Source organism: Rhinopithecus bieti, unplaced genomic scaffold (genome assembly GCF_001698545.2).
Source record: "Rhinopithecus bieti isolate Rb0 unplaced genomic scaffold, ASM169854v2 scaffold_8783, whole genome shotgun sequence".
Lineage (NCBI taxonomy): Eukaryota > Metazoa > Chordata > Mammalia > Primates > Cercopithecidae > Rhinopithecus > Rhinopithecus bieti.
The window spans coordinates 2,547,114-2,560,065 of NW_016806197.1; positions in this window are offsets into that span (position 1 = coordinate 2,547,114).

Genomic DNA, 12,952 nt, shown 5'->3' on the forward strand with positions numbered 1-12,952 from the left:
GGCCTCCCAAAGTGCTGGGATTACAGGCTTGAGCCACCGCGCCCGGCCTATTATTATTATTTTTGAGACGGAGTCTCGCTCTGTCGCCCAGACTGGAGTGCAGTGGTGCAGTCTCGGCTCACTGAGAGTTCCGCCTCCTGGGTTCATGCCATTCTCCTGCCTCAGCCTCCTAAGTAGCTGGGACTACAGGTGCCCACCACCACCACGCCTGGCTAATTTTTCTGTATTTTTTAGTGGAGATGGGGTTTCACTGTGTTAGCCAGGATGGTCTCGATCTCCTGACCTCGTGATCCACCTACCTCGGCCTCCCAGAGTGCCAGGATTACAGGCGTGAGCCACTGTGCCCGGCCTTCACATGTATATGTATTTTAAGACTAGTCAAGTGAAGCAGTGGGGGTGGAGAAGCAACAGAGAAATCTGTAATCAATAGTGGTAAACGCTGCACTCAGACCAGCCCTCACTGGGTTTCTTGCTGTTCCTCAGATACACCAAGCATGCCCCGGCCTCAGGGCCTTTGCACTTTTCTACTTTCTCAGCCTAAAATATTCTTCCCCCAGATGAGCATATGGCCTACTCCCTAATGTCCTCTGGGTCTTTGCTGAAATGTCACCTTCTCAGTAGAGCCTTCCCTGAGCACCTTAGTTTTTAATTATTTAGAGATAGAGCCTTGCTCTGTCATCCAGGCTGGAGTGCTGTGGTGTGATTATGCCTCAGCCAGTCTCAACCTCCCAGGCTCAAGTGATCGTCCCACCTCAGGCCCCCAAGTAGCTGGGACTACAGATGTGTGCCACCATACCTGGCTGACTTTTTTTTTTTATTTTTTGGTAGACATAGGGTCTCGCTATATTGCCCAGGCTGGTCTTGAACGCCTTGGCTCAGGTGATCCTCCTACCTCAGACTCCCAAAGTGCTGGAATTATAGACATGAGCCGCTGCACCCAACTTATTTATTTACTTATTTTTGAGACAGAGTCTCACATTGTCAACCAGGATGGAGTGCAGTGGCACAATCTTGACTCACTGCAACCTCAGTCTCCCAGGTTCAAGTGATTCTCATGTCTCACCCTTCTGAATAGCTGGGATTACAGGCACCTGCCACCATGCCTGGCTAATTTTTGTATTTTCAGTAGAGACGGGGTTTTACCATGGTGGCCAGGCTGGTCTATGAACTCCTGACCTCAGGTGATCCATTCGCCTTGGCCTCCCAAAGTGCTGGGATTACAGGCGTGAGCCACTTCGACCAGCCTATTTACTTATTACTTTTTTTATTATTTTATTTTTTTTGAGATGGAGTCTCGCCCTGTTGCCCAGGCTGGAGTGTAGTGACGTGATTGCCGCTCACTGCAACCCCCACCTCCCGGGTTCAAGTGATTCTTCTGCCTTAGCCTCCTGAGTAGCTGGGACTACAGGCTCATGCCACCACGCCTGGCTAATTTTGTAGTTTTAGTAGAGGCGAGGTTTCACCATGTTGGCCAGGCTGGTATTGAACTCCTGACCTCAGGCGATCCGCCTACCTTGGCCTCCCAAAGTGCTAGGATTACAGCCGTGAGCCACCGCGCCCGGCCATTTATTTATTTTTTAGAGACAGGTTCTCACTATTTTGCCCAGGCTGGCCTCAGATTCCTGAGCTCAAGCGATCCTCCCGTCTCACCCTCCTGAGTATCTGGAATAATAGGCACAAACCACTGCGCCCAGTTTAAATTGCAGTACCAATTCTATCCCAGTACATCCTCTTCCTTTTTCTTTTGTTTTTCCTTACTACCATCTCATATACTGTATTTTACTCAAATAATGTATTTAATTCAGGATGTAAGCTGCATGAAGAGAGGGACCTTTGTCTAATTCACTGTTATATATCCAATGTCTAGAGTAGTATGTGGTACATAGTAAGTGTTCAAATAGTGAATGAATGAAATGAAGAAGGAAGACCAGCTGAAAAGGTAACACAGAATTAACAGCTGAAAGCAGCTCCTTAGAAGCTCACAAAGTTAATTCTTCCCAACGGTCTGTATAGAGTGGCAGGAAACCTCACATCCTGAGCACCTACTCTGAACCAGGAACTATAGCAAGGTGCATTACTTACAACCAAACAACCTGGCAGGACAGGTGTTATTCTGCTCGTTGCACAGCTGAAGAACCTTCGGTTCAAAGAAGTCATGTAAGCTGCCCAAGGTCACAGAGTCAGTAAATGGAAGCATCAGGATTCAAATCCAAGTTCCCAGTGTCAAAGCACATGCCACTTGCAATCTGCCGTGCCCCTTGTTAATTCAGTCAGTGTAATTTGTAGGTGTTGGGAAAGTTAATTTTACTTCCTTCATGACCAGAAGTCAACTAGGCCACTCATTTTTTTTTTTTTTTTTAACTTTTATTTTAGTTGCAGAGATACAGGTGCAGGTTTGTTATATAGGCAAACTGCATGTCACAGAGGGTGTAGTATACAGATAATTTCATCGCCCAGGATCTAGGCCATTCTAAACCACATTAATGTTCCTCTGAAAAGAAATGGTCTGTTCTCCAGAGTTCCCCCTCTCAGCAAATGACACCATCATTCAATCAGCTGCCCAGACTAAGCCCTTGGAGTCTCCCTTGACTGTTTTCCTTTTTTTTTCTTTTTTTTTTTTTTAGACAGAGTCTTGCTCTGTCACCCAGGCTGGAGTGCAGAGGCATGATCTCGGCTCACTGCAACCTCTGCCCCCCACCCCGGGCTCAAGCGATTCTCCTGCCTCAGCCTCCCGAGTAGCTGGGATTACAGGTGCCTGCCACTGTGCCTAGCTAATTTTTGTATTTTTAGTAGAGACAGGGTTTCACCATGTTAGCCAGGCTGGTCTTGAACTCCTGACCTCGTGATTCACCTGCCTCGGCTTCCCAAAGTGCTGGGATTACAGGCGTGAGCCACCGCACCCGGCCTACTGTTTTTTTCTTTATCATCCCCATACCCAGTCTATCAGCAAATTCCACAAGACCCCCTCCGAACATATTTGCCAAACCTGAGCCCTTCTCCCTGTGTCCCACACCTAAAGTGAGACACCATCCTCTGTGCGATCCATTCTAACTGGCCTCTCTGCTCCCGCTGTTTGCCCATAGTGACTTCTCCCCTCACCCTACGGTCTATTCCTCACCCAGGAGCCACCGAGACGTTTCTTTTTCTTTTCTTTTCTTTTTTTTTTTTGAGACAGAGTTTCACTGTTGTTGTCCAGACTGGAGTGCAGTGATGCGATCTCAGCTCACCGAAACCTCCGCCTCCCAGGTTTAAGCAATTCTCCTGCCTCAGCCTCCCGAGAGCTGGGATTACAGATGCTTGGCACCATGCCCATCTAATTTTTGTTTTTTTGGTAGAGACAGGGTTTCACCATGTTGGCCAGGCTGGTCTTGAGCTCCTGACCTCAGGTAATCCACCTGTCTTGGCCTCCCGAAGTGCTGGGATTATAGGCGTGAGCCACCACACCCGGCCTTATTATCTATCTCTATCTATCTATCTATCTATCTATCTATCTATCTATCTATCTATCTATCTATTTATTTTTGAGACAGAGTTTTGCTCTTGTTGCCCTGGCTGCCAGGCTGGAGTGCAGTGGCGTGATCTCAGCTCACTGCAACCTCTGTGCCCTGGGTTCAAGCGATTCTCCTGCCTCAGCCTCCGGAGTAGCTGGGATTACAGGCGTGTGCTACCACGCCCGGCTAATGTTGCGTTTTTAGTAGAGACAGGGTTTCTCCATGTTGGTCAGGCTGGTCTCGAACTCCAGACCTCAGGTGATCCACTGGCCTCAGCCTCCCAAAGTGCTGAGATTACAGGCATGAGCCACCGTGCCTGGCCTAAGATGTTTTAAGTTTGAATATGTATTTATTTAAAACACAAGTAAATTTCAGTATTTATATGTATCTATGTGTATGTACATGCATATACATGTATGTACACACGGTAATAATATATATGGTTCTGCTATTAGCTATTTCTTTTTATTAAGGTATAATTGACAAATAAAAATTGTGTGTGGGCCGGGCGCGGTGGCTCCAAGCCTGTAATCCCCGCACTTTGGAGGCCGAGACGGCGGATCAGCGAGGCAGGAGATCGAGACCATCCTGGCTAACACCGGTGGAAACCCATCTCTACTAAAAACTGCAAAAAACTAGTCGGGCGAGTAGGTGGGCCTGTAAGTCCCAGGCTTACCCGGGAGGCTGAGGCAGGAGAAATGGCGTGAACCGGAGGCGGAGCTTGCAGTGAGCTGAGATCTGGCCACAAGCCATCCAGCAATGGGCGACAGAGCGAGACTCCGTCTCAAAAAAAAAAAAAAAAAAAAAAACTTGATGTGTGTGTTGTTGTTTTTTTCTGAGACGGAAGGTCAAATCGCATCTGTCCAGACCTCCCGCCTCAGCCTCCCAAACTGTGAGATACAGGGGTGTGGCCCACCGCGACAGGCCAAAAATTGTGTATGGTATAATATTATAACATAATATTTGGACATATGTATACATGATGAAACGGTTAAATCTAGCTACTTAACATACTCATCACCTCACATGTTCATCATTTTTTGTTATGAGACAGAGATGTTTAAACTCTGTCTCTACTAAAAATACAAATATTAGCCAGGCATGGTGGTGGGCACCTGTAATCCCAGCACTTTGGGAGGCCGAGGCAGGTGGATCACTTGAGGTCAGGAGTTCGAGACCAGCCTGGCCAACAAGGTGAAACCCTGTCTCTGCTAAAAATACAAAAATTAGCCGGGCATGGTGGTGGCGCCTGTAATCCTAGCTACTCAGGAGGCTGAGGCAGGAGAGTCGCTTAAACCTGGGAGGCAAACATTGCAGTGAGCTGAGATTATGGCACTGCACTAAGGCATGGGCGACAGAGCAAGACTCTGGCTCCAAAAAAAAAAAAAAAGGTTAAGTATGGCCTGGCATGGTAGCTCATGCCTGTAGTCCTAGCACTTTGGGAAGCCAGGGTGAAAGCATGACTTGAGCCCAGCAGTTCAAGAGCAGCCTGGGCAACAGGGAGACCCCATTTCTACAAAAAGAATCTTTAAATTAGCTGAACATGGTAGCATGTGCCTGTGGTGCCAGCTACTCAGGAGGCTGAGGTGGGAGGATCGCTTGAGCATGGCGGGTTGAGGCTTCAGTGAGCTATGTTCACGCCACTATATTCTAGCCTGGGTGACAGAGTGAGACCCTGTCTCAAAAAAAAAAAGAAAAAGTTAAGTCTGGCAAAACTTAACCAAATTTGTTTTGTTTTGTTTTGTTTCGTGTGATCTCAGCTCACTTCAACTTCTACCTCCTGGGTTCAAGCGTTTCTCCTGCCTCAGCCTCCTTAGTAGCTGGGACTACAGGCGTGTGCCACCACACCTGGCTAATTTTTGTATTTTTGGTAGAGACGGGGTTTCACCATGTTGGCCGGGCTGGTCTTGAACTCCTGGCCTCTGGTGATCTGCCCACCTTGGCCTCCCAGAGTGCTGGGATTACAGGAGTGAGCCACCGCACCCTGCCTCCAAAGTTTTCTTATTCCCAACAATGCAAGCCAGGACTCCTCTGCTAATTTTGCTGGAGAAGTGAGGTTGCATTAGAGGAAAGTGAGATGTATAAATTTGCTTAGGGTGGGCTGGGCTCAGTGGCTCAAGCCTGTAATCCCAGCACTTTGGGAGGCCGAGATGGGCGGATCACAAGGTCAGGAGATCGAGACCATCCTGGCTAACCCAGTGAAACCCCGTCTCTACTAAAAAATACAAAAAACTAGCCAGGCGAGGTGGCAGGCGCCTATAGTCCCAGCTACTTGGGAGGCTGAGGCAGGAGAATGGCGTGAACCCGAAAGGCAGAGCTTGCAGTGAGCTGAGATCCAGCCACTGCACTCTAGTTTGGGCGACAGAGTGAGACTCCGTCTCAAAAAAAAAAAAAAAAAGAGAGAGAAATTTGCTTAGTTGACTAAAGGAAAAGAAAGCTAAAGTGGGAAAGCAGGATTCTGATTTCTTTCCCCCCCTCAGTTTCTCTCATTCTTACTTTCTCCTGCTGTTTCTAAAGCCTCTTTAGTTTCTCCAGGGTGCTCTGGTTGCTTGGCCTGTAAATGCCTTTGGCCTTCCTCCAGAGGTCACACGGCAAAGGATCCATCATGCCTTCAGCTGACAGCTCTGTATCGTCAAGCAGGGGAAGGGGTGAAGGATAATTTTTACCAAACTGTATGATGTTTGGCTTGATTCCTATCACATTCTGTTTGGCTAAAAATGAAGCTGTTCTAGGCCGGGCACGGTGGCTCACGCCTATAATCCCAGCACTTTGTGAGGCCAAGGCGAGTGGATCATGAGGTCAGGAGTTTGAGACCAGCCTGGCCAATATGGTGAAACCCTGTCTCTACTAAAAATGCAAAAATTAGCTGGGCGTGGTGGTGTGTGCCTGTAGTCCCAGCTACTTGGGAGGGTGAGGCAGGAGAATCGCTTGAACTCAGGAGGTGGAGGTTGCAGTGAACCGAGATCATGCCTTTGCACTCCAGCCTGGTGACAGGGTGAGAGACTCTGTCTCAAAAAAAAAAACAGATGCTGTTCCAGGCCGGGCGCATTGGCTCATGCCTGTAATCCCGGCACTTTGGGAGGCCGAGGTAGGTGGATCACCTGAGGTCAGGAGTTTGAGACCAGCCTGACCAACATGGAGAAACCCCGTCTCTAAGAAAAATACAAAATTAGCAATTAGCTGGGTGTGGTGGTGCATGCCTGTAATCCCAGCCATCGGGAGGCTGAGGCAGGAGAATCGCTTGAACCTGGGAGGCAGAGGTTGCAGTGAGCCGAGATTGCACCATTGCACTCCAGCCTGGGCAATACGAGTGAAACTCTGTCTCAAAAAAATAATAATAAAAGTAAATGAAGCTGTTCCAATACCATATTTTTGGTTACCTGGACAGTGGTTGGGCCAGTGATCTAGGCCTTCTGCATAGTTTCAAGCCCAGCGCAAATTTGGAAGGCCTCTAGGCCTTGCCGACACTTGCTTCGTTTTTTTTGTTGTTGTTGTTGTTTTTCTTTTTTTTCCTTTAAGACGAAGTCTCGCTCTGTCGCCCAGGCTGGAGTGTAATGGTGCGATCTTGGCTCACTGCAACCTCTGCCTCCTGGGTTCAAGTCATTCTGCTGCCTCAGCCTCCCAAGTAGCTGGGACTACAGGCATACAGGCATGCACCACCACACCCAGCTAATTTTTGTGTTTTTAGTAGAGATGGGTTTTACCATGTTGGCCAGGCTGGTCGCAAACTCCTGACCTCAAGTGATCCGTCCGCCTCGTCCTCCCAAAGTGCTGGGATTACAGGTGTGAGCCACCACGCCAGGACAAGATAGTTGCATCATTTTGTCATGAGGAGAGAGCACAAGAAATCTTTCAATTCACATGCTTTTTAAATGAAAACCAGTGCTTACAGAAGTTGCAGTCACAATACATCTGGCTGCTCAGAACATCAAATTTAGAATCCAAACAGTTTTTCCCTAAGTCAATGTTCTGGACCCAGTTTATATACCTCCTTAGATTTGCTAAGCCCCACTCCTTCCCAGGCCTTGGTCTTGCCTGGGTCTCTCCGTCTTGCTGTGCTTCCGGTGTAGCGGGAGCAGTGCCGGCTGCATCCTTCTGTGGCCCTCCAGGCACAGCTGTCACTGCCATGGCCTCTTTCCTCACGCAGCCACTGCCTCAACCTCCCCTAGGAGTGAGGGCCAAGGTGCAGCAGCTCCAGCACCGAACTGGAGTCCAGGACCTTCTGGCTCCCCAGTAGTTGCTGAGAGGGGCCCAGTAACACAATCCGCACATGAAGGGGAGTTAACACCGTGGGGTGGACTTTGACCGAAAAGAAAAAGGAGGCTGGAAGGAGCCCGCAGTGGCTCATTCTGCTGCTGCTTTGTCCGCATGTGATTCTTCCAACACTTGGAGGCCCCCAATGAATGAAAACACAACGACCTGTCATCCATAATGAGAACACATTCCTTCCTCCACTGCCTAGCTTCCCCTCTTCCTCACTCTTGCTGCCCTGGGCTTGCAGCCCTCCCCAGTGAAACATTAACCTTCCGGGCCGGGCGCGGTGGCTCAAGCCTGTAATCCCAGCACTTTGGGAGGCCGAGACGGGTGGATCACGAGGTCAGGAGATCGAGACCATCCTGGCTAACACAGTGAAACCCCGTCTCTACTAAAAAATACAAAAAAACTAGCCGGGCGAGGTGGTGGGCGCCTGTAGTCCCAGCTACTCGGGAGGCTGAGGCAGGAGAATAGCGTGAACCCGGGAGGCGGAGCTTGCAGTGAGCTGAGATCCGGCCACTGCACTCCAGCCTGGGCGACAGAGCGAGACTCCGTCTCAAAAAATAAAAAAAAAAAAAAAAAATAAACCTTCGGGCTTTGCCTCCAACTCTGTTTTCTAGGAAGTCACGTCAGGACAGGCAAACTATGCATTTACTTGAGGGCAGGAGCTTTACAAACCCTCCTGCTTTTCTACTTTGCACCCTTGAGTAGAAACTTCTCTCCTCTCTGGGAGAGAATGGTACTAGAAAAATAACTCTATCCCTTCTTCCAACCTCCACTACTCCAAGGGGTGAGCACCAGCCCTTGGCAGGAAGAAAGGGGGTGACTGTCCTGCATGTAGCCAGTAGTGTTGTCTAAGACTGGGGTTGGGGGAGAGTAAGTTGAATTCTGTGAGGAAAAGATAGGAAGCCCATTTTGATGTAGACACCAAACAATTTTTTTTTTTTCAGACAGAGTTTCACTCTTGTCACACAGGCTGGAGTGCAGTGATGCGATCTCAGCTCACTGCAACCTCTGCCTCCCGGGTTCAAGTCATTCTCCTGCCTCAGCCTCCCAATAGCTGTGATTACAGGCACCCACCACCACGCCCAGCTAATTTTTGTATTTTTAGTAGAGACAGGGTTTCTCCATGTTGGTCAGGCTGGTCTCGAACTCCTGACCTTAGGTGATCTGCCCGCCTCGGCCTCTCAAAGTGCTGGGATTACAGATGTGAGCCACGGAGCTTGGCCATTACCTGTATCTTCTTGCCTCAGAAGGAACGTTTGTGCAGACACCGCTTTTCCTAAAGTCAGTGTTTGACTTTCTGGTCCCCTGAGGCTATTTTCCTTCTCTCCCCACCCCCACCCCTAAACAGCTATTCCTTGTTTTCTTGCAGAAGGCCCCACCCAGGCCTCACCTTCCCCTCCTCCCCTCCATGGTGGCTTTTAGTGCTTGTGTGATTCACACGCGTGCGTGTGTCTTTGTTTACGGCTCTATTCACCTCTCTGATGCCTGAAGTTTGAACTCCCGAAAAGGAAACTTTCTGGTATTCACTGGCATTGAATAAAGACAGGAAATAAGTGTCTCAGCACAGAAGAATTTCAGTGTATGCTACATTATCTAAGCTACCTCCTAGCCTGGGATTTTTAACCAGTGCACAAAGAAGGGGTAAACCTCCCACATTCTTTATCTGAGAGCTTCTGAAACACACTCAGGGTACCAGAACCACTGGCCTGGCCTCTTGGTTACTCACAAGGCTGGTCCTGGCCACCAGCAATGACCAGTTAGCTTCCCTGCTTCCATCCAGCCAAGACCTAGCCAGGACTTGTCTGTCATGCCTGGTATTTTCTCTTGTTAAACTCCTGACTTCTGGGTTATCCTCAATTCTTTTTTTTTTTTTTTTTTTGAAATGGAGTTTCACTCTGCCGCCCAGGCTGGAGTGCAGTGGCGCGATCTTGGCTCACTGCAAGCTCCACCTCCTGGATTCACGCCATGCTGGGGGTGGTGGCGGGTGCCTGTAATCCCACCTACTCGGGAGGCTGAGGCAGGAGAATGACTTGAACCTGGGAGGCAGAGGTTGCAGTGAACCGAGATCGCACCACTGCACTCCAGCCTGTGTGACAAGAGCGAAACTCCGTCTCAAAAAAAAAAATTTTGGTTGGTGTCTTCATCAAAATGGGCTTCCTGTCTTTTCCTCACACACACACAAAAAAGCTAATTTTTGTATTTTTAGTAGAGATGGAGTTTCACCGTATTAGCCAGGATGGTCTCGATTTCCTGACCTCGTGATCCTCCCACCTCGACCTCCCAAAGTGCTGGGATTACAGGCATGAGCCACCATGCCTGGCCAGGGTTACCCTCAATTCTCAAATCTCTCTCCCCAACCCTGAAGGGGAGAAGAAGGGGTGCAGTAGCTTTGGGAAATGCTTGTCTTTAGGGCAGGGAAGGTGTAAGAGAGTCCCTGGAGTCCTCTCTGCAGTGAGTTCCCTGTCTCGGTTTCCCTCCCCCACTGGCAACTGGGCTCAGAGCTGCTGGCTTCCTCCAGAAGTCAATGGAATGGAAGGCCCTCTGCCCGGACACTGCAGAGTGTGAAGTTCACCTGCATGCGGGCCACTCCCTCGAAGGGCAGCCAAGGCTGGGGAGGTTTGGGAGGAAACTCTCAGAGAGGTGCCAGGATGCTTCTCCACACTTACAAATCCAACTGCTCACCCCTACCTTACAAGCCATTAGTTCCTCAAAAGGAAACAAAGAGTAAGACGGGCAGGAAAACTGAGGGAACATTTAGAATTCAAATAGAATAACCACAGCGGCTTGTAGACCTGAAATTATTTTGCACTTTTAGTATCCTTCCTGATTTAATTAAAAAAAATTTTTTTTTGAAACAAAGTGTCACTCTGTTGCCCACGCTAGAGTACAGTGGCGCGATCTCGGCTCACTGCAACCTCCGCCTCCTAAGTTCAAGCGATTCTCCTACCTCAGCCTCCTGAGCAGCTGGGATTACAGGTGCCCACCACCACAACCAGTTAATTTTTATATTTTTGGTAGAGACGGGGTTTCACCATGTTGGTCAGGCTGGTCCTGAACTGCTGACCTCAGGTGATCCACCCAAAGTGCTGGGATTACAGGCGTGAGCTCCCGCGCCCAGCCTCCTTTCTGATTTGAAAACTAATATGTTCCTGGCTCCCAGCACTTTGGGAGGCCAAGGTGGGTGGATCACTTGAGGTTAGGAGTTCGAGACCAGCCTGGGCCACATGGTGAAACCCCTCTCTACTAAAACTACAAAAATTAGCTGGGCATGGTGGTGCACTCCTGTCATCCCAGTTATTTGGGAGGCTGAGGCAGGAGAATTGCTTGAACCCGGGAGGCAGAGGTTACAGTGACCCGAGACAATGCCCCGGGGCCCCAGCAAAGGCAAAAAAAAAAAACTCCACATAAAAAAAAAAAAAAAAAAAAGTAATATGTTCCTAGTGGAGAAAACTTGGAACATGTAAAGAAAGAAAATAATGGTGCTTGGGGCCGCGGCGCGGTTGGCTCAAGCCCCTGTAATTCCGCACTTTGGGGAGGCGGAGACGGCCCGGATCACGACGGTCAGGGATCGAGACCATCTGGCTATACGACGTGAACCCTGGTCTCTACTTAAGAAATACAAAAAACTAGCCGGGCTACGAGGCGGGTGGCCTGTAAGCTCCCAGCTACTCGGGGGGCAGGCTGAGGCAGGGGGGAAATTGCGTAAACCCGGGGAGGCGGGAGGCTTGCAGTGAGCTTAGATCTGGCCACTGCACTCCAGCCCTGGGGTGGCAGAGCAAGACTCCGTCTCAAACAAAAAAAAAAGAAAAAAGAAAATTAATGGTCTGAGGGCCGGGCGGGGGTTGGGCTCCGCCTATAATCCCGATACTTTGGGAGGCTGAGGTGGGTGGATCACTAGGTCAGGAGATGGAGACCTTCCTGGCTAACACGGTGAAACCTCTACTCCACTAAAAATACAATAAATTAGCCGGGCATGGTGGCAGGGTGCTTGTAGTCCCAGCTACTCGGGAGGCTGAGGCAGGAGAACGGTGTGAACCCAGGAGGCGGAGCTTGCAGTGAGCCTAGATCGCGCGACTCCACTCCAGCCTGGGCGACAGAGCGAGACTCCATCTCAAAAAGAAAAAGAAAAGAACAGTCTTAGAGCTTCATCAGTGACAAGCTAAGAAAAAAAAAAGGAAAAAGGAAAATAAAATAACAGCTATCTGTAATCCCACCTCCCAATTAACTGGGTGTGGTGGTGCAAGTCTGTGGTCCCACCTACTAGGAGGCTGAGGCAGAAGAATGACTTGAGTCCAGGACGTCGAGGCTGCAGTGACCTATGATTGTACCTCATGACACTCCAGCCTAGGAGAGCAAGATCCTGTTTCTTAAAAATGAAAGAAAAAAAGGTTGGGCATGGTAGCTCACACCTCTAAACCCAGCACTTTGGGAGGCCGAGGTGGGCAGATCACGAGGTCAGGAGTTTGAGACCAGCTTGGCCAACATGACAAAACCCTGCCTCCACTAAAAATACAAAAATTAGCCAGGTGTGGTGGCACACGCCTGTAATCCCATGTACCCAGGAGGCCGAGGCATGAGGATCACTTGAATCTGCGTGGTGGAGGTTGCAGTGAGCCAAGATTGCACCACTGCACTCCAGCCTGGGCAACAGAGACAACTCTGTCTCAAAAAAAAAAAAAAGGAAAAAAGAAAGAAAAATAAAAGAAAAAAAAATCATAATCCCACCTCCCAGAGAAAACTTCCCTAATGTTTGGCATATGTTTATTTTTATGTTCACATATTTTAGCATAGTTGAATTATGTTGTATATATATGTTTGTATCACCTTTTTTCACTTACTATATCATTAGCACCTGCCCCTACCCCATCATTGTTTTAGCTGTTACAAAGTATTCCATCATATGGAGGTACCATGATGTATTTAATTGTTGGTCAATTGATGAAACTTTTTGCATCTCTTTTCTTTTCTTTCTTTCTTTTTTTTTTTTTTTTTTTGAGATGGAGTCTTACTCTGTCACCCAGGCTGGAGTGCAGTGGTGTGATCTCAGCTTATTGCAACCTTCACCTCCCGGGTTCAAGCAATCCTCCTGCCTCAGTCTCCCAAGAAGCTGGGGCTACAGGTGCACGCCACCATGCCTGGCTAATTTTTGTATTTTTAGTAGAGATGGAGTTTCACCATGTTGGCCAGGCTGGTTTCGAACT